At 41.6% G+C, this 19,385-nt stretch overlaps 1 long non-coding RNA gene across 1 annotated transcript; it reads left to right on the top strand.

The window, feature by feature from the left end:
* Positions 1-1,921: 1,921 nt before the first annotated feature.
* On the top strand, positions 1,922-18,210 carry LOC129137478 (uncharacterized). The gene is made up of 2 exons (XR_008540076.1): positions 1,922-2,214; positions 16,789-18,210. It is a non-coding gene; the product is annotated as an uncharacterized LOC129137478 (long non-coding RNA).
* The last annotated feature ends 1,175 nt before the right edge of the window (positions 18,211-19,385 follow it).

Below are 19,385 nucleotides of genomic sequence, written 5' to 3'. Positions count from 1 at the left end.
TCCAGAAATGGCCAAAGAGTAAATATTTCTGGTTTTATGGGCCTTTTGGTCTCTGTTGCAGCTACTCAACTCTGCCCTTGGTAGTGCAAAACCAGTCACAGATAATACATAAAGTGATATGGCTGTGTTCCAATAAAACTTTATTTATACAAAGCAGTCATGGCTTTTAGACAGTTGTTTGCTACCTTGGATACAGCACATAGTAGGTGCTTCAAAAATATATGTTGAATAAATAAATCTGATACAGAAAGTTCAAAGAACTGGAATTTAAAACAAAAAAACCCCTGATGTTTATAGAAAGTTTATAACAGTAAATAACTGCTTATTGCACAAATACTTAAAGAACAAAAATGTAAAAAGGACAGTAAAAATTATGACTAAAAGATAACCCCAGTTAACAATTTGACATATTTCCTTTTAGTCATTGTTGTATAAATGTCTTTTTAATTAACAGAATAAATAACTAGAATTTTAAAAATATTATGATATGAGTTTATTCCATTTTCATGGAAAATGACTAATGAAACCAGCCTCCTTTGAGACTCATTCAAAAGCAGCAACTCTTGTCTCCAAGAGAGTAAAACGATATGCCCTAAGTCAGCCCCTTGACATTAAAAAATCAGATTTCTGTTCATGGTCCAGGTTTTGAAAAATCCCAAAGTGCTTTTTGGATCCCAAAGGAAGATTTAATTTAAAAACGCAGTAGAATTTCAGCATCGAGTACTGTGTTGCTTGTGTGTGGGACAACTTTTTAAACTAAAGGATGACATTTCTCCCTAGCTCTGGTTGCTGGGGCATTCCTGGAATGCTGTTTGCATAGGCCACATTTTGAGAATATGTTACCGTAAAATGAGCCAAGAAGGGCTGTGATGAATGACTGCCACAAAGAGTTGATAACTTGCTGTGAGAGGAAGTGATCAGGAATATTGTATTTCTGTGGTCATGGAGAGCAATACTATTCCAGACTCCCTTCCCCAACACACACACACACACACACACACACACACACACACACACGACATCCCTGTATGCATCCTTGAGGGTGTTTGACCTGCCCTAGTTTGATATTTAGGCCTGCACAGCCTGACACCCGACACTGCCGTTGACCCTTCACATCCTGTCTCTATTGCTACCCGCCACCCCTACAGAACCTCATGCATGTATCGCTCGTTGTTGGAAGGCAGAGGGCACATGGCCATCTAAAGCAGTTCTGATACCATGTAGCCATCAAAAAAGAATAAAATCATGCCCTCTGCAGCAATATGGATGGAGCTGGAGACCATTATCCTAAGTGAACTATTATAACTGACAAAGAGAAAACCAAATGCCACAGGTTCTCACTTATACCTGGGAGCTAAACAATGGGTACCCATGACATAAAGATGGAAATAATAGACACTGGGGACTCCAAAAGAGGGGAAGTAGGTTGGGTGGGGCGAGGGTTGAAAAAGTACCGATGTTGCTTTGTTGGTTACAATGTTACTTTGTTGGTTACATTGTTGGTTACAATGTTCACTGTTTGGGTAATGGATACACTGGAAGCCCAATCCCCGGTAATACACAAGATACCCATATAACAAACATGTACATATATCCCCGAATCTAAAATTTTTTTAAAAAGCAATTTCGAGGATGCCGAGAAGCCCAGCAGTGTTCAGATGGCCTCTAAGTCTGCCAGGCAAGTGATGACTATTCCTCCCCAGTTGGGGAATGCAAAGCCAGCAGGAAACATTTATATTCTGCAACTGTTAAATTATGGATATTTGGCTTGGTGGAAAAGAGGGTGGACGAATCATGTGCGTGAAGCACATTTGATATGCGTCCATCTGGGCTCTTGCTATTCTTGACGATGACTGTACGGAGTTCCTCCCTCCACCCTGAACACCTCCTCTGTTCTCCTCAAAGGCCTATGGTGGCTATTTACCAAATATACTGCACCATGTCCCCTTTAAGCTACTGAATGTTCAATCTGAGAACCTCCCTTTCATACCGGGAGGGAAGAAGATGAGGAAGGATAGGGGAGAGGGGTGAAGTCCCCACGATGTGCCTGGTGCTGTCCACCGGTGCTCTGATGTATTTTACTGAACGACAGTTGTTGGTAGGAGGAGTAACCATATTTTTGGACTGGGATAGACTCTTTTTGTTGGCAATGACCTTATTTTCCACCCCCGGGTCTGCCCCTCTTAAAGCACTTAAAGCAGTGCCTGGTACAAGGTAAGGACCATGTAATTGTCAGCTATTACTATTCTTGCTGCTGTTGTTGTTTTTTGGCTCAGCTGGGCTGTGGGAGCATCAGAGGACTTAAGAGCATCAGCTTCGGCCTTGGATGGACTTGTGTTTGCGTCTCAGCTCTGCCTCTTCCAGGCTGAGCTCTTTGGGGCATGCTATTTTCTGATTCTGTTTCCTTACCTGAGAAACAGGGGGTGAACACAAAGTTGTGAAAATGCGCTCAGCACATAGGAAGTATAGACTAACTGATAGGTCATTCTACAAGATCCTGGGCTGAGATAAAGACCTTTTACTAGCCAGAGGTGTTTTCCAGCTAGCTCTGCCAACTTTGGAAATCATCTGGTTAACTATTATTTTCTTAGATGATCGTGGAGTATCTATGATATGCCTGCTGATGTTCTAGGCACTGGGGAAGTAATGCAGAACTTATAACCTAGTTAGTAAGAGAGGAACAATGAACCAGCAAGCAATCAAAATCAACAGTTAATTTTAGATAAAGAAAACGAAGCAGAGTGATGTGATAGTGACAGGAGGCCCACAGCGGAGAGCAACATTAACTGTGTAACCAGGAAAGAGATCCATGAAGAATATCATTCGTGCTGAGAAGTGGCCAGCCAGGGAAAGCTTTGGGGATGAGGGCAGAGGGGATAACAGGTGTAGATGTTAAATGATTTTCTGGGCAAAGTCCCATTTGCTTCTGAGCCACACTTTTCTTCTCTCTAGAATAGCAAGCTATTAATTCAGAGTTGCCTGAAAGCACGACACTCTGGGCCAGGTCAACCTAAGGACACCCAAAGCCTAATTAGGGACTTGGGGGCAACTCCAACTTGGGGATGAGTTGAATGGCAACCTTCATGATCAGAGAATGGTATACAGGCTGCTGCTCAATTTTGGAAAAGCCCTAAGCCCTCCTAAGTCATTGATGGATGGCTATTGAAAACCAGAGCCTAGTCACTCCCCCAGAAACAGTCCCAGACCTATCTGAGCATAGACGGATTCGGATGCAACTGGCTTCCAGCAGCTGATATAAGACATCCGTGAAGTCATTCTGCAGGCTCATCCCAGAGAGAGTGCAAGCCTCTGTGCCTGATGCATAGGTGGTGTGATTACTTATCTAGAAATAAGGCTGCAGAGGCATTTATTAACTTAGCAAAAGGTGCTGAACATCTCCTACTTGCTAGGCAATCTCCTAGATAATGGGAGTGCAAAGATGAATAAGACCTATCCTATTGTCTGTTCTTCGAAAGCTTATTGTTTCATGAGGAATTGAGTCTTAGCATTTGCAGTTATTGATTGCTTGGTTTTGGCTATGCTATGTCTTATCTGTGGGGCTTTGTTTTCACATATACAACTTGACAGGACTCAACCAGGTGAGTGGTGGGGTCTTCCCAGTACTGTAGTTCCAAAGGTTAGCAAGGCAAACCAAAACAGGGCTATATGACAGCAGCAAGGAAATCAATGCTGATGGAGATAGAGGAGGCTTTTGGGAATGGGATGCAGTAGAACGGCCCTCCGTGTTGCTTATAGGCTTGCCCGTGGGTTGAAACAGGCTTAGTTTTTTAACTAAAGAAAAGGCCTTCAGCAATGCTGCTTGAAATGAATTCTCTGGTCTTGATTTTTTAAGTTAAAAAAAGGCTTATTCTTAGAACTAGTGACTGCAGAACTCACTGGTAAGTTTCCAGTCACATTTCAGATTGAATCTGGAACAGATGGCTTTCAAGTAAATGGGAAAAAAGTGGTGATAAGGAATCAGCATGAATTCAGAAAGCAAAAGCCATTCATGAATTAATTTAACAAGTATTTTTTGAGAATATTTTATGTGTATGTGCCAGGCACTGTTTTAGGCACTGGGGATATAGCAATGACTAAAACAATTAAAAATTGATTTTCTTCTCTTATGGTAGTTTACTTTCTACAGGGCATGGGGGTCGGGGGAAGCAGATAGCAGAAAAGATAAATAAGTAAAATGATATAGAGTGTGATATGATAATAAGTCAAATGGAGAAAAATAAAGCAGAGAAAGAAATAAGGTTGCTGTGATTTCTTTATTTTTATTTTTATTTATTATTTTACTTTTTAAAAAGTCAGGTTTATTGAAGTTTAATTTCCTTACAGTACAATTAACCTTTCTTTCTTTTTTTTTTTTTCTTTTTTTTTTTTGAGACAGAGTCTCTCTCTGTTCCCCAGGCTGGAGTGCACTGGTGCAATCTCAGCTCTCTGCAACCACCGCCTCCTGGGTTCCAGCAATTCTCCTGCCTCAGCCTCCTGAGTAGCTGGGACTACAGGCATGCACCACCACACCCAGCTAATTTTTGTATTTTTAGTAGAGACGGGGTTTCACCATGTTGGTCAAGCTGGTGTCGAACACTTGACCTCATGATCCACCAGCCTTAGCTTCCCAAAGTGCTGGGATTACAGATGTGAGCCACCATGCCCGGCCCAATTTACCTTTTTATATGTAGTCGGATGAATTTTGGCAAACACATATAGTCATGTAAAGACCTCTACAATAACAAGATATATATTCCAGCACCCCCCCAGTACTCTTCCTTACTTCTTTTCATAGTCTTTCCCTCACTTCCAGCCTGACAATGACTAATGTGATTTTTAACTTTATCGTTTGCCTTATTTGGAATAGAATCATACAGTATAAGCATTTAAGTCTGGTTTCTGGTTTCGTTTTTTTTTTTTTTTTTTTTTGAGACGGAGTCTTGCTCTGTTGCCCAGGCTGGAGTGCAGTGGCGTGTTCTTGGCTCACTGAAAGCACTGCCTCCTGGGTTCATGCCTTTCTCCTGCCTCGGCCTTCCGAGTAGCTGGGACTACAGGTGCCCGCCACCACACTCGGCTAATTTTTTTGTATTTTTAGTAGAGACGGGGTTTCACGGTATAAGCCAGGTTGGTCTCAATCTCCTGACCTCGTGATCCGCCCGCCTCGGCCTCTCAATCCCTATGCTGGGATTACAGGAGTGAGCCACCGCGCCCGGCCTTCTGGTTTCTTTCACTTGGCATACTGCGTTTGAGACTCATTTATGTTACATGTATCTGGTTTGTTCTTTACATTGCTGAGTAATATTCCATTGCATGCATGCACCACAATTTGCTTATCTATTCACTAGGTAATGGACATTTGGATTGTTTCCAGTTTTGGTAATGATAAATAAATCTGCTATATACATTCGTGTACAGCTGGACATGTTTTCATTTGTCGTGAAGGGTGGAATTAGGAAGTGACTACTTAGTTACGAGATTTCCTTTTGGGGTAATGAAAATGTTTTGGAATGTGACCAAGGTGATGGCTGCACCACATTCTGCATGGACTAAATGCCAGTACCCTGTATATGTTCAGACAGCTAACTTTATGCTATGTGAATTTTATCTCATTTTTAAAAAGAGTTATCAGGAAAGGATTCTGAAAAACAGACAGTTGATAAGGATCTGAAGGAAGAGCCAGGCAGAGGGCAGGGCAAATGCCAAGTCTCTGAGGAGAAGACTGCCTGGGTTGGCTGATAGGATTGGAGTACAGTGAACATGGAGGCATTTGAAGATGAGGTTAGAAGAAAAGTGGGGGCAGGTAACTCATTTAAAAATTATGAAAATAATGAAAAATATTAAAATATAATGAAAAATATTAAAATATAATAATATAATAATATGAAATATAATATTGAAATTATTATGAAAAATATTTAAAAATAATGAAACATTTAAAAATATGTATTTTTTAATAATGAAAAATATTAAAAAATACGTATTTTTCTTTTTCGTAAGGTGACCAGACTGGCCATTCAGGAAACACGAGGGGCAGCCTTGCATGATGTCTTTCGAGATATATTGGTGGGAGAGATGGAGAGCTAGGGGCTCCTGGTTTCAGGGCAACTTGTACATGACCGTGCCTCAATTGTGCTGCTCAAAGGACTCACGCCAACCAAGTGTGTCTAAGAAAATAACACACCTGGAGAACTGTGGTTGGTTCCGAGAGTCACATGTTTTCTGGAAGCCTATTTATAAACAGGAATGTGTTTCAGGGAGGTAGAAAGGATGGTGAGGAGACCCTCAAAGCCACGAGTCATGACGAATGGTTAAAGAAATTGGGGATGTTTGACCAGGAGAAGGAAGGTTTTGGGGGACTTGATTGCCTCTTCAGGTGTTGGAAAGGGGAAAGGGTAAGACTCTTGTTGTGTGGTTTTAGAGGGAAGAATTGGAATCAATAGATACAATCCAAGTTACAAGACCCAGATTTAGTTTCAACACAAGGAAGAATCTCCAGCTGCAGGAAGTGAGTTTCTCAGCCCTAAAAATGTTTGAGAAGAACCGCACCCCCTCAATGAATTTCTTCATTGAGAATTAAAATTCTCCAATTCTGATCTTTCCCATGGAAAGCAGACTAGAGATTTTACTTGTTATGTTTTTTCTTAACGCTTACCTATTTATCACTTATCATTAAGATTAGAAAGGGGTGGGCTTCTGCAACCCAAAATTTCCTACCCAAGTTTGCAAAATGGATTTATCATAATATTGACTCAAAATAATCCTCAACTGACCATTAAAATATTCATTTTACGAGCAATTGCCTGCACATTTAAGACATTTCAAGCAGTAAGCATCCCTCTACCTCTGAGTTCTAGAGTCCTTTGTTATTCTGAGACAGCCACAGGAATCAGGTTTTTGAGGCTCTCTCTAGAGACCACAGTGTCTTCGCAAGCATGTATAGATGTTGGGGGTTTGATGAGAGTGAAGATATGACAGTCTTCTTTGCCACTTCCAAGCTCTGAACCATCTGAGGTAGGACATGTGGCTGCAGGGAATCAAAACAACAGGTTTACTGCTGTTGGTGCTGCTGCAAAGTTGGTACAAGGGTAGGGAGAGAGAGGCGGAAGTGTTAAATGAAACAATTCCCTCAACATGGAAGTAAACAGAGAAAGTGATGGATTAGTGTTCCTTTAACCATGTATTTAAATCTCTGTCCTTAAAATTACAAGTAGTAACTTATCATTCATGTTGTTCTACACCTTGCTTTTTGCACTTCAATAAACATCTTCAAGACTGCTTCATCTCCGTGCAATGCCGTAGAGATCCCAATTCTTTTGATGAGATGTAGGGAATTCCATTAATTGAATAGATCATAATTAGTTTTGCCATCCCCTACTGATGGACATCTGGGTTGTTTGCCATTTGTAGCTTTTACAAATAATGTTGCAATAACTATATCTGTGCATACATGCAAATACACCTTGATCTACCACCTGGCTGGCAGATTAACCAGAGCTCTAGGGACCAGAGCTTAATTACTAATAGTGTGGGTTCCCATAGAGACTAGGTAATGAATGTTAATTACATCAGAACATGCTTATCTCTTTTTAAGGGAGATCATATTTCAATAGTTAGAATTCTCAACTACTGAGATTTATGTTTGATAAATTTTGTGCCTTCTTGATTGTGACTGACTAGTTAATGATCCCTGGTGGTGAAACTGGTGCTGTCAGACAGACAAAGTTTCAGGAAGAGTGCAAATTTTCAAAGATCCTTGACTTACTTAGGAACTGCCAAGTTCTCTCTATTCCTTTATTTGTTCCTTTGATTCAAGGGGCTTGTAATAATAATTAAACAAAGCCTATGCATGATGTTAGGTGTCTGGTATCAGATTTCTCAGGTTTAAATTTTGGCTTTGCCATTTATTGGTTTCATCATCTTAAGAAATCACTTGTCCTCCCTCTATAACAGTTTCTCAGACTTGACCCTATTGACATTTGGGGCTGGATCATTCTCTTTGCTGGGGTTGTCCTGCACATTGTAGGATATTGAGTGGTATCTTTGGTTTCCATCCACTCGATGCCAGCAGCACTCCCCCTCCCACTAGTACAACAACCGAAAATGTCTCTAGACATTGTCAAATGTCCTCTGCAGGGAGAAGAATCAGCCCTTATGGAAAACTACTGCTCAATAAGATTGTTTCCTCATGTGTAAAACGGAGATTACAATAATACCTACTGCATAGGGCTAGTGTGAAAGTGTATGTAAAGCAGTTAGCACAACAAAATCTTGCTGCTCTTTCGCTCTTATTTTTGTTCTTATTGGGCATTTGCAAGCTGAAAAGCATGCTCTCAAAACTCAATAGCCTTGTCAGAGAGGTGATATTGTTCTCCTTCTAAAGATGAGGAGCTGAGAGTCAGATCAAGGGAACGAAACAGTGGTAGAGTCATGAGAAGTTAAGACAGGCCATCAGAGACTGTCTTTAGTGTAGGTTCTTTGGAAAACAGAGTCTGTATTCCTGTTTAGAGTAGGAAAGCACACTCATATCATGGGTGTGTGTTAATTCTGTTAAGAATGAATTCCTGTCTTCTTCAGCATGTTAGAGGTTTGATGCAACAAACTTTCTACCAGGTGGCTGTATGGCCTGCTTAAATAATTGGGCCAACCTGAAGCCTCAGAGAATCAATCAGTCTCTACTGACGCAAGATTGGCCACTGAGCAGTAGTAGTATCTAATTAGCCTTGGGGAGAGGAACACAGGCTGTTGGGTCCATGCATTGCCTCTATCCCAGGCATCATTGCAGGTGGTTAGTAGACTGACTGTTGAAGACCTAGGCTGGTCTTGGTTGGAAGATCTAGGCTGGTCTTGGTTGGAAGATGTAGGCTGGTCTTGATTGAAAGATCTAGGCTGGACTTGGTTGGAAGATGTAGGCTGGTCTTGATTGGAAGATCTAGGCTTGTCTTGGTTTGGGCAACCAGAGCACCTTATATAGCACTGGTCCTGAGTCATGGGTAGCCCATCAGACGTATGTTCTTCAGATGTCTCTTATCACCCATGAGATGAGCCTAGGCGTGTTCTCAAGTCAATTGGTGAGGGGCATGAGAAAGAGGAAGCTCAGCTGAGCCAGTGTTTATCAAGCTTCTGCTGCTATCACATTGGCTAACATCCCTTCAGCAAAGCAAGTCACATGGTTGAGCTCAGAGCCGTGCGATGGTGCAAACGCTCCACCTTTAGGAGTAGGACATTACAAAGTTATATAGCACAGGCCTAGGACACAGGAAAGAGCCAAGAATGTGGGTGATTTTTGCTATATGCCTTAATCCACCATATAACAAGCAACCAAGGACCAGGAGCCAGGAGGGGCTGAGCAGATTTGGGGAGATGCATCAATTAGGTCTGGTATAAGCTCATTCTATGATTCTGCAGTTGCCTCCATACTCATTAAGAAGAGACTAGACTTTATTGCCTCTAAAGTCCTTTCAATAGAAGGCTTTTGTTTGAAATACCTGGTGACACCATCTGATGGGTTGCCCATGACTCAGGACCAGTGCTATATAGCCAAGGCTATGTCCACTTAACCCTACTGGTCATGTCTAGGGTTAAGATAATCCCTAAATGGAAGTAGGATATTGGCTGCTCAGATAGAGACTCACAGGGGTCTTTGAGGTTAAGATGAGTAATCAGAGATGCTGAATATTACCCAAAGGAATAGTTTGAATTGTTGCATGGAATTGGACTTAATTTAATTTTTTTTCTTGCTACCTAGTAGGTGGGGGCTCAGGGGAAAGACCAGATCTGTAATAAAATAAACTATATGTTTTTTCATGTCCGAGGAGTAATGTGTGTGAACTTAAAATCCCAAATCATTTGTATACTCATTTTTTTTGGCGGGGAGAGAATTGAGGAGCAAAGAGATTCTTCAACTCTTAGGGTATCTGATAGCTATAGAACCTCAAAAATTGAAGAGCCTTCAAGCTCCCAGAAAGCACAAGCAAGATTTTTGGCTTGTCATAAATAGCAATAGGCCTGTTGAGGCTGTGAAAATAAAGCTTGTTTCCTTCGTAGGGTAATGGGAAGAAGAATGGGAAACAAACTTTATTTTCATCTACCATTGATAATTGATAGAGTTTTTGTTGTTGTTGTTTTTGTTTTCTTGTTTGTTTGTTTTTTAGACGGAGTTTTGCTTTGTCTCCAAGGCTGGAGTGCAGAAGCACAATCTTGGCTCAGTGTAGCCTCCATCTCCCAGGTTCAAGCAATTCTCCTGCCTCAGCCTCCCAAGTAGCTGGGATTACAGGCACACATTGCCATGCTTGGCTAATTTTGTAGTTTTACTAGAGATGGGGTTTCACCATGTTGGCCAGGCTGGTTTCGAACTTGTGACCTCAAGTGATCTGCCCACCTTGGTTCCCCAAAGTGCTGGGATTACAGGCCTGAGCCTCTGTGCCTGGCCTGCTAGAGATATTTCTATAGGTTGCATCCGAATTCACCAAACTTCTGGAATAAACTATCTTGTTTTTCTGTTTGGATAAGGATGACAGATTTGAAGTGGGACGCATAAGTGTCTAGTATGTTGTTTCGCTCTACTAAATGCTTACTGAACATATTAATGCATGGGACACTGACAAATTATCCTACATTCTGACTACAAACTCTAAAAACATCTTTACACAAAGACCTATGTGCAAGCATATTGATATAAAATTGGTTGTAGTGGGAAAATATTAGATACAACCCACTTGTATTTAATATTAAATTATCCTACACTCTAACTACAAACTGTAAAATCATCTTTACACAAAGACCACGTGCAAGCATATTGATATAAAATTTTTTGTAATGGGAAAATATTAAATACAACCTACTTGTCCATTAGTAGAAAACTGGTGAAAAAATGATGGTTCATCCAAATAATGGAATAATAAAACATAGAGTAATAACAAAACAGCTATTAAAAGGATGAAACAGATCTATGCATACTGAAATGAAACAATCTTTAAGATATATTATGAAGAATTCTGTGTATAGTATGCTTCCATTAGTATATAAATGAGCCTATAGCTATATATCTATATTTACATCTGTATCTATATTTATATCTGTATCTGTGTCTATACATATACCTACATCTATACCTATACACGTCTAAAACCATGTTTATAGCTATTGTGTTTATTTTTAATAAATAGAATATTTTTGTCAAGATTTATCAGAATCTGGTACTCTTTGCTGCCTTTATGGAGAAGAACTGGGTGGAGGTTAGGGAATTAGACACAGAAGGAAAATTACTCTTTATTTGAAATCCATTCATTCCATTTGATTTAAAAAATTATTTGCATGAATTACTTAAAAAATTTTCAGATTAGAAATCATTGGATTAAAATATGTATTTTCAAGATAATACAAAAAAAGCCAGCCATATGCAGACACATGGCACCTGGGGTTGAAAGTTAAAATCAATTAACCAGGTAGAATCTGGTTTTTACTAAACTGCAGCTGTAGGGTTTAAGGTTGTAATCTTCTTTCTAAGCTGCCAGACATAAAGAGAGAACCCAACTTTAATCCAAGTTCAGTTATTTTGGGCCGAATCAAAATGAAGGGGAGGGAAGTCCATGAGGGGGCGGGGAGAGGCTTCTGATCCTTTTGTCTCATTAATTCAGCACCCAAGCACTTTCTGGTGATGTACACCAAGGCTTGCTGAGAAAGCTTGAAAAAACCTGGAGGGCAGAAAAACAGGGAAAAGGAAGCAGCATTTCTGAAGTAATTTTTGGTTTCAGGAACTTTTCACAAAGGTGGTTTTCTTCATTCTTACGAGACCTCCTTTTGTTTTTTAAAAATAATTTCAACTTTTACTTTAGATTCAGAGGGTACATGCATAGCTTTGCTACATCGGTATATTGTGTGATGCTGAGGTGTGAGGTACAATTGATCCTACCACCCAGGTAGTGAGCATAGTACCCAATAGTGTCTCTCTCTTTCCTTCCTTCCTTCTCTTTCCTTTTTCTCTTTCTTTTTTCTTTCTTCTTCCTTCCTTTCTTTCTCCTTCCTTCCTTCCCTCATTCCTTTCTTTCCTCTTTCTCTCTCTTTCTTTCTCTTTTTTCTTTCTTTCTTTCTCTCTCTTTCTTTCTTTGTTTTTCTTTCTTTTTCCCCTTCCTTCCTTCCTTCTCTCTCTCTTTCTTTTTCTTTCTTTTTTTTTTTTGACAGAGTCTTGCTCTGTCTCCCACGCTGGAGTGCAGTGGCTCGTTCTTTGCTCACTGCAACCTCTGCCTCCCTGGTTCAAGTGATTCTCCTGCCTCAGTCTCCTGAGAGGCTGGGATTACAGGCGCGTGCTCTACCACACCTGGCTAGTTTTTGAATATTTAGTAGAGATGGGGCTTCACCATGTTGGCCAGGCTGGTCTCGAACCCCTGACCTCAATGATCTGCCCACCTTGTCCTCCCAAAGTGCTGGGATTACAGGCAAGAGCCACCACACCCAGTCACCCCAATAGTTTTTCAATCCTTTCACCGCTCCATCCATACCCTCCAGGTAGTCCCCAGTGTCTCTTGTTGCCATCTTTATGTCCATGATTACCCAGTGTTTAGCTCCCACTAATAACTGAAAACATGCGGTATTTGGTTTTCTGTTCCAGCATTAATTCACTTAAGATAATGGCCTCCAGGTGCATCCATGTTGCTGCAAAGGACATGATATTGTTCTTTTTTTATGGCTGCATATTATTCTATGGCATATAGGTACCACATTTTCTTTATCCTATCCACCATTGATGGGCACCTAGGTTGATTCCATGTCTTTGCTCTTGTAAATAGTGTTACAATGAACATGAAAGTGCATGTGTCTTTTTGGTAGAATGATTTATTTTCTTTTGGATACATACCCAGTAATGGGATTACTGAAGACCCCCATTTTGGATATGAGGAAACTTCAAGGCTTAAAAGGATAAGGGGATTTGTCCAATGTCATCCAGCTAGTAAGCAGGAGAGCTAGGATTCAAGCCCGGGTCTGTATGGCTCATCAATCTTGTGATCTTTCCACTACATTTTGATTTGCCTGTTAAGGTTTGTCTGGAGTAGAAGAGGTGGGGCCAGCTCCTGGGCATTATGGCAAGCAAAGAGATAAATGAGACACATCTTCCTAGAGCATCAATTATTTATGATGAAAGGTAATACAAAATTAACTTCTATAGGTGTGATATGAAATCGAATGTAGAAGTCACGTGAGTTTTTAAGAAAAACTTCACATGAGCTTTTAAGAAAAACTTGGGGATGTCAGAGAAATTCCTTGTTTGTTTCACAATCCTTTCCCCATAGCCTCTGAGCATTTGTTCTTTGTGATTAGCAAATGTCATGGGCACTTCATGGTACCACCTTCCAAAAACCAGTGGAGTGTGTGTGTGCCCATCCCAAAGGCTACTGTGGATTGTAAATCCACCTTGAGACCAGACTAAGGGGTCCAGAGGTATCAGGTATGGAAGTCAAGAGGATTGGAGGGAGTGGAGGAGTGCCTTCAGTGTGCAAATACATAATATCAGTTATTGGACAGAAATTCTGTAAAGTCCTGTGTTTTATCCAACCCAGAGGGGACTCTTTAGAGTCAGGCAATGTCTGGAAGCAGTATGGTGAGGATAAGTCAGAGATGCAAACTATGTGCTGGACCATACCACTGCTCCTCAGTCCCGTGTCTATGGCAGAACTTGCCAATCAATTACAGCACATATACTCCACTGAGCAAGGATTCAGCCTCATGATTTACCCTAATATAGCCCTTCTGATCTCTACCATAGGGTAAATGGAATTGCCTTTTGCAATGAAAATCTATCTGCCACAAGAGACTTAAGTATAGTGGCTAAAGCCAGCATTTGGGAGCCAGACTGTCTAGGTTTGAATCCTGTCTTTGACACTTAGTAGCTATGTGGCCATGGCCAAGTCGCTGACCTCTAGGAACCTCAATTCTCTCCTACACAAAATAAGAATAAAAATAGTACCTTACCTGATAGAGTTGTTATAATGATAAAATAGGTTTATATATGCACAGGTCTTAGGACAGTTCCTGGCACACAGTACATATTCTCAGCATGTTTATATTATGGATACAGTTGAGTAAGGCAGCTTCATGTGACAGATAAAGAAACTGAGGTTCAGAGAGGTGGAGTAGCTTGCCCAAGGTCATTCAGGTGGGAAGTGGTGGAGCTGGGGATTTGAATGCAGGTGTGGGGAGCATTACTGCTATTCTTTGTGACAATCTGCATTATGAATCCCATTGTGGTCAGTTTTCCTTGCATATCCAGCAGTGTGTGTGTTGGGCTGACATGGAGATGAGGGGCACTGCCAAAGAAGCAGAATGTGGGGTTGAATGGGTGGCATGTGTTGTGAGTGGAGGAGATAGAGAGAAGACATGGAGACTCAGGAGTCTGGCCTTTGATGAAAGAGTGGGTTTGCCTTTGATTCTTGAGGGCAGCAGATGGGTTAGGGTTTATGCTGTGCTTCATTATGGGGTGTGTTGGGAAGTAAGAGACATTTGGGAATCCAATTTCCCATCATTCCTTATGGGTACAAGTCAATGGATTATAAGTGAATCATTTAACCACTAGGCAAATGGGGCTTCCAAAATAAACTATTCCCTTCCCGTCACTTCTGGGCAAGTACCTCTGTGTCTATTTGCAGTACATTGCAAAACTCGCTATCATGTGCCTCTCATTCAGAAAGAGATGCTATTGGTAGTAGAAGTATAAGTACCAGTTCTGAGCCCAGTCCTTGCAGGGTTCTCCCTTGATATTTTTGGAATCCTCCACCACTATGTGAACAAGCCCAGCCTAGCATAATGGATGATGGGAGACATATGGTCAGAGACCCCCCGCCACTGCCCCTGCTGCAGCCAGCCAACCATCAGCCAACCCCAGGAGGAAAACCATCCCCAGACTGCCCTAACTGACCATCAATTGACCAGTGACCATCAATCTGATGGCTAATTGACCGTTGATCTCAGACACATGCATAAACCTCATTCGAGACCAGCAAATCCATCCCAGGCCAGAAGAATCTCCTTGAGAACCCAATCCAAATTGCTGACCCCTGTGGATCAGAATGGTGATGGAAATAAATGATGATAGTTTTGAACCAACCTGAAGTTTTGGAGTGATTTGTTACGCAGCAACACATTACAGATACTTGAACTATGCAGGGATGAGAGGTAAAGCCCAACCAGCCAAAACAGCCAGGAGAATCCAAGGCTTAATTGTAAAAGTTTTGATTTTGCAGCTCCAATATCTAGTCAACTTTTGCTGAATAAGGGTCATTTTAATTTTAGACTCATGTTGTCACTGGTTTTCAAACATGGGTGGCTTTAAACCCAATGAAAACTCAGACCCATGCTTCCTTTAGCATGGCAAAGAAGGGGGCAGGGAGGATTCTCAGTGCTTTTCAATCTATAATTAGCTGCTCACAAGAGGTGATGGAGTTGGGGCAAGGAGCTGGAGCCCCAAAACCTATTCTCTCTCCAATTTTCATGAGCAGCAGGACTTTATTTTTTTACATATACATTAATCTAAAAATGCATCTTTGTGCACTCACTATGCTCTAGTCAAATACTTTTTTTGAAACTCTGATTGCCAAATCATTAAATGATGAGCATGTTTGTTCAGTGACAGAATCACCTGCTTTAAAAAAGTTTGAAACCCTTTGCTATATGCAATATTTTCTCAGTGTCCTTTTCGGAAGGTGGAAGCATTTTCCTGGAAAGTTAATTTTGGCTCTTGTTAATTCAGAGCCATCTGTGTGTCTGCCAAGAGGCTGGCTTGGCTGGAGGAGGGGCAGGGGCTGGCTTCCTTGAGGTCTGGGGGGTTAAGTGGTGCAGGGTAGAGCTTTTGGGTGGTCTGCCTGGCTCACAAGATCACCTCAGAACCTTCCATCTGAAGTCCACCCTCATAGGTCGTGGGGAGTCCTGAACCCCAGCTTCTGGCCCAACTCCCAGCTGCTTCTTGGCATCATCCTTCCTTCTCCCTCTGCAAACCCTGAGTATTCCTTCTGACAGTGGCTGCAGCCAGAAGGGAGCAGGCTTCCCTGACAGCAGGGAGTTTGACTGCTTCATTTTTCATTCTGCTCCTCGGCATTCTCCCGTCTTCTCTCCAAGTCCTGGCACTCAGCAGCCTGGCCAGAGAGGGAAGCATTAATCTTCCAACCCTTCCCATTCTCTTCTTTCATTCCTTTAGGTATAGATGGCTTGTTTCCTTTCCTGTTGTTTCTTATGTACTTTCACACACAGGAGGCAGACATTGGATCAGAATGGAGGAGACGGGGTGCAGGAGACCAGCTCTGTGACATTGAGAAAGTTATCTCTCCTCTCTGGGCCACCGTTTTCTTAATAGTGAAGGGGGGGAGTTGGCCCTAGTGCCTCTCAAACCAGCTGTTTTTTGCCACCTGCACTGCTGGGACACTACCCCAGGGAGATGAAGCCTGATTCAGGCTGTAGCTGGAGACTTGCTCTCTCTTTGTTAAAAAGGAGGTGAGCCAGTGTTAGACAGGTGTCAAAGACTGAGTGACACCAACCTGAGACTTCGTTGTACAGAATGAGAAAGATTGCAGACAATTGAAAGGGAGAGGACTTTCCCATTTTGTGAATCTGTGTTTTAGTGCTTTGTTTGTGTCCCACCTAAAACGATTAGCAACATTGGGACCAAAGGGGAAACGTGGGGATGGAGACCCTCGGACACCTTTTTAAGTTCTAAAGGTCTGTATTTATTTAATGTCTTTGCTCTGTATTTCTTCCAAGTCATTTAAATCCTCCTTATCTTGCTTATCATTGTGTCCTTTCCAGGTCAGTGATGGACCATGAACGCCAAACGAACTTGAGAAGTGGTTGCTGAAAGGCGCTGATGTTTCCACGTGAGATTTCTGGGTCGCCCTCCTGGTGACTCTTGTGCCTCTGACTTCTATCTGATCCTAAGTCCCTGTGCATTAAAATACAAGCAATTGGCTGGATGCGGTGGCTCATGCCTGTAACCCCAGCACTTTGGGAGGCCCAGGCGAGTGCATTACCTGAGGTCAGGAGTTCGAGACCAGCCTGGCCAACATGGTGAAACTCTGTCTCTACTAAAAGTACAAAAATTAACTGGGCGTGGTGGCAGGTGCCTGTAATCTCAGCTACTCGGGAGGCTGAGGCAGGAGAATTGCTGGACCCCAGGAGGCGGAGGTTGCAGTGAGCCAAGATCATGCCATTGCACTCCAGCTTGGTGACAACAGCCAGACTCCATCTCAACAACAACAACAACAACAACAATAACAACAACAACAACAAAACACAAGTGATTGTATGCTATAGGAAAATAATTCTGGAGTTTAATTGCTTTTAGACTAGAAGATGAATGGATATGCAGATGTTCAAAATATCAAAAAAATGTTTTTTGGGCACTGACTTTGAGAACATTATTGCTCTAGATGCCAGGGAATGAGCAGTGAGGCAAACTGAAGGGGAGACAGACAGCAAAAATCATTAGTGTGAGGGCAGAAGAAAGACTCCCCAAGATGTCCATGTCCTCATCAACAGAACCTGTGATTACATGATGTTACATAGCAAAGAGGAACTAAGGTAGCAGATAGAATTAAGGTGGCTAATCAGATGACTCTAAGAATGTGCAAATACATAATGTGAGGTAGTGAGAGTGTCAAAGACTGAGTAACACCAATTTGAGACTTCGTTTTACATAATGAGAAAGATTGCAGACAATTGAAAGGGAGAGGATTTTCCCATTTTGTGTATCTGTGTTTTAGCGCTTTGCTTGTGTCCCACCTAAAACAATTAGCATTGCTGGGACCAATGGGGAAACACGGGGTGTCCTCATTACCAGAACCTGTGATTACATGATGTTACATAGCAAAGAGGAATTAAGGTAGCAGATGGAATTAAGGTGGCTAATCAGAAGACTTAGGGTAGTGAGAGGGTTACCCAGTTGAACCCAAAGGGAGCACAGGGCACTTAACTGTGGAAGAGGAAGGAAGAAGCATGAGGGTCAGAGAAATGGTCCTGTGAGATGTATTCGACCAGTCACTACTGGCTTTGAAGATAGAAGGGAACTGAGAGCCAGGGGTACAGGTGACCTCTAAAAACTGGAAAAGACAAGATGGCTTCTCCTCAAGTAACCATAGAAAGGAGCACAGCACCTTGATTTTATCCCAGTGACACACATGTTAGACTTCTGACCTCCAGAATTGTAAGATAATAAATTTGTGTTGATTTAAACCACTAAGTTTGTGGTAATTTGTTATATTGGCAATAGGAAACTCATACAGTAGGATTCTGCATATAGGAGCAGTGCCTATCTGTGATGCCTTGATTGGGTTCCTACCAGAGCCAAGGGCACAGATTTGATGACCTTGGGGTGTGTGTGTGTGTGTGTGTGTGTGTGTGTGTGTGTGTCCTGCCCCCTCAGAAGACTCGTTTGCTAAGTTATTCAGAAGTATGTCTATTTCAAGCATGAGAGTTTTCTAAGTTGCTTGCCTTTACTGAAATAAAATCCCTCGGGTCATTGTCTCTCCCCGAGATAAAACCAGTCAAGCATCAAGTTGAATAATTACAACTCTCCCATGGGCAGAGCAATTGGGAGAGTAGCATTTGATCAAACAGCATTTCAGAGAGGAGTGGCTAGACAGCGTCTCATTTTCTCCAGGTGGTGATATGACCTTTAGGTACACAGTAGTTCCTCCTTTATCTGCAATTTCACTTTCTGTGGTTTCAGTCACCCATGGGCAACAGCAGTCTGAAAATATGAAATGGAAAATTCTAGAAATAAACAATTCATAAGTTTTAAATTGCCCACCATTCTAAGTAGCATGATGGAATCTTATGTGATGTTCAAGTAATCTTTATTTTACTTAATAATGGCCCCAAAGTGCAAAAGTAGTGATGCTGGCAATTTGGATACTCCAAAGAGAAGCTAAAAAGTGCTTATTTTAAATGAAAAAGGTGAAAGTTCTTGACTTAATGAGAAAAGAAAAATGTCTGCTGAGTGATACGGTTTGGCGGTGTTTGCACCCAAATCTCATCTTGAATTATAGCTCTCACAATTCCCAGGTGTCATGGGAGGGACCTGGTGAGAGGTAATTGAATAATGGGGGTAGGTCTTTCCCATTATGTTCTCATGATAGTGAGTAAGTCTCATGAGATCTGATGGTTTTATAAAGAGGAGTTTCCCTGTACAAGTTCTCTCTTGCCTGCCACCGTGTAAGATGTGCCTTTTACCTTCCCATGACTGTGAAGCCTTCCCAGCCTCATGGAACTGTGAGTCAATTAAACCTCTTTTTCTTTATAAATTACCCAGTGTTGGGTATGTCTTTATAAGCAGTGCAAGAAAAGACTAATACACTGATGTTGCTAAGATCTACAGTAAAAACAAATCTTGTATCTGTCACATTCTG

This window comes from Pan troglodytes, chromosome 18 (genome assembly GCF_028858775.2).
Source record: "Pan troglodytes isolate AG18354 chromosome 18, NHGRI_mPanTro3-v2.0_pri, whole genome shotgun sequence".
In the NCBI taxonomy this organism is placed as follows: domain Eukaryota; kingdom Metazoa; phylum Chordata; class Mammalia; order Primates; family Hominidae; genus Pan; species Pan troglodytes.
Note: the sequence above shows the minus strand (reverse complement) of the source record. Positions and strands in the feature narration are given on the sequence as shown.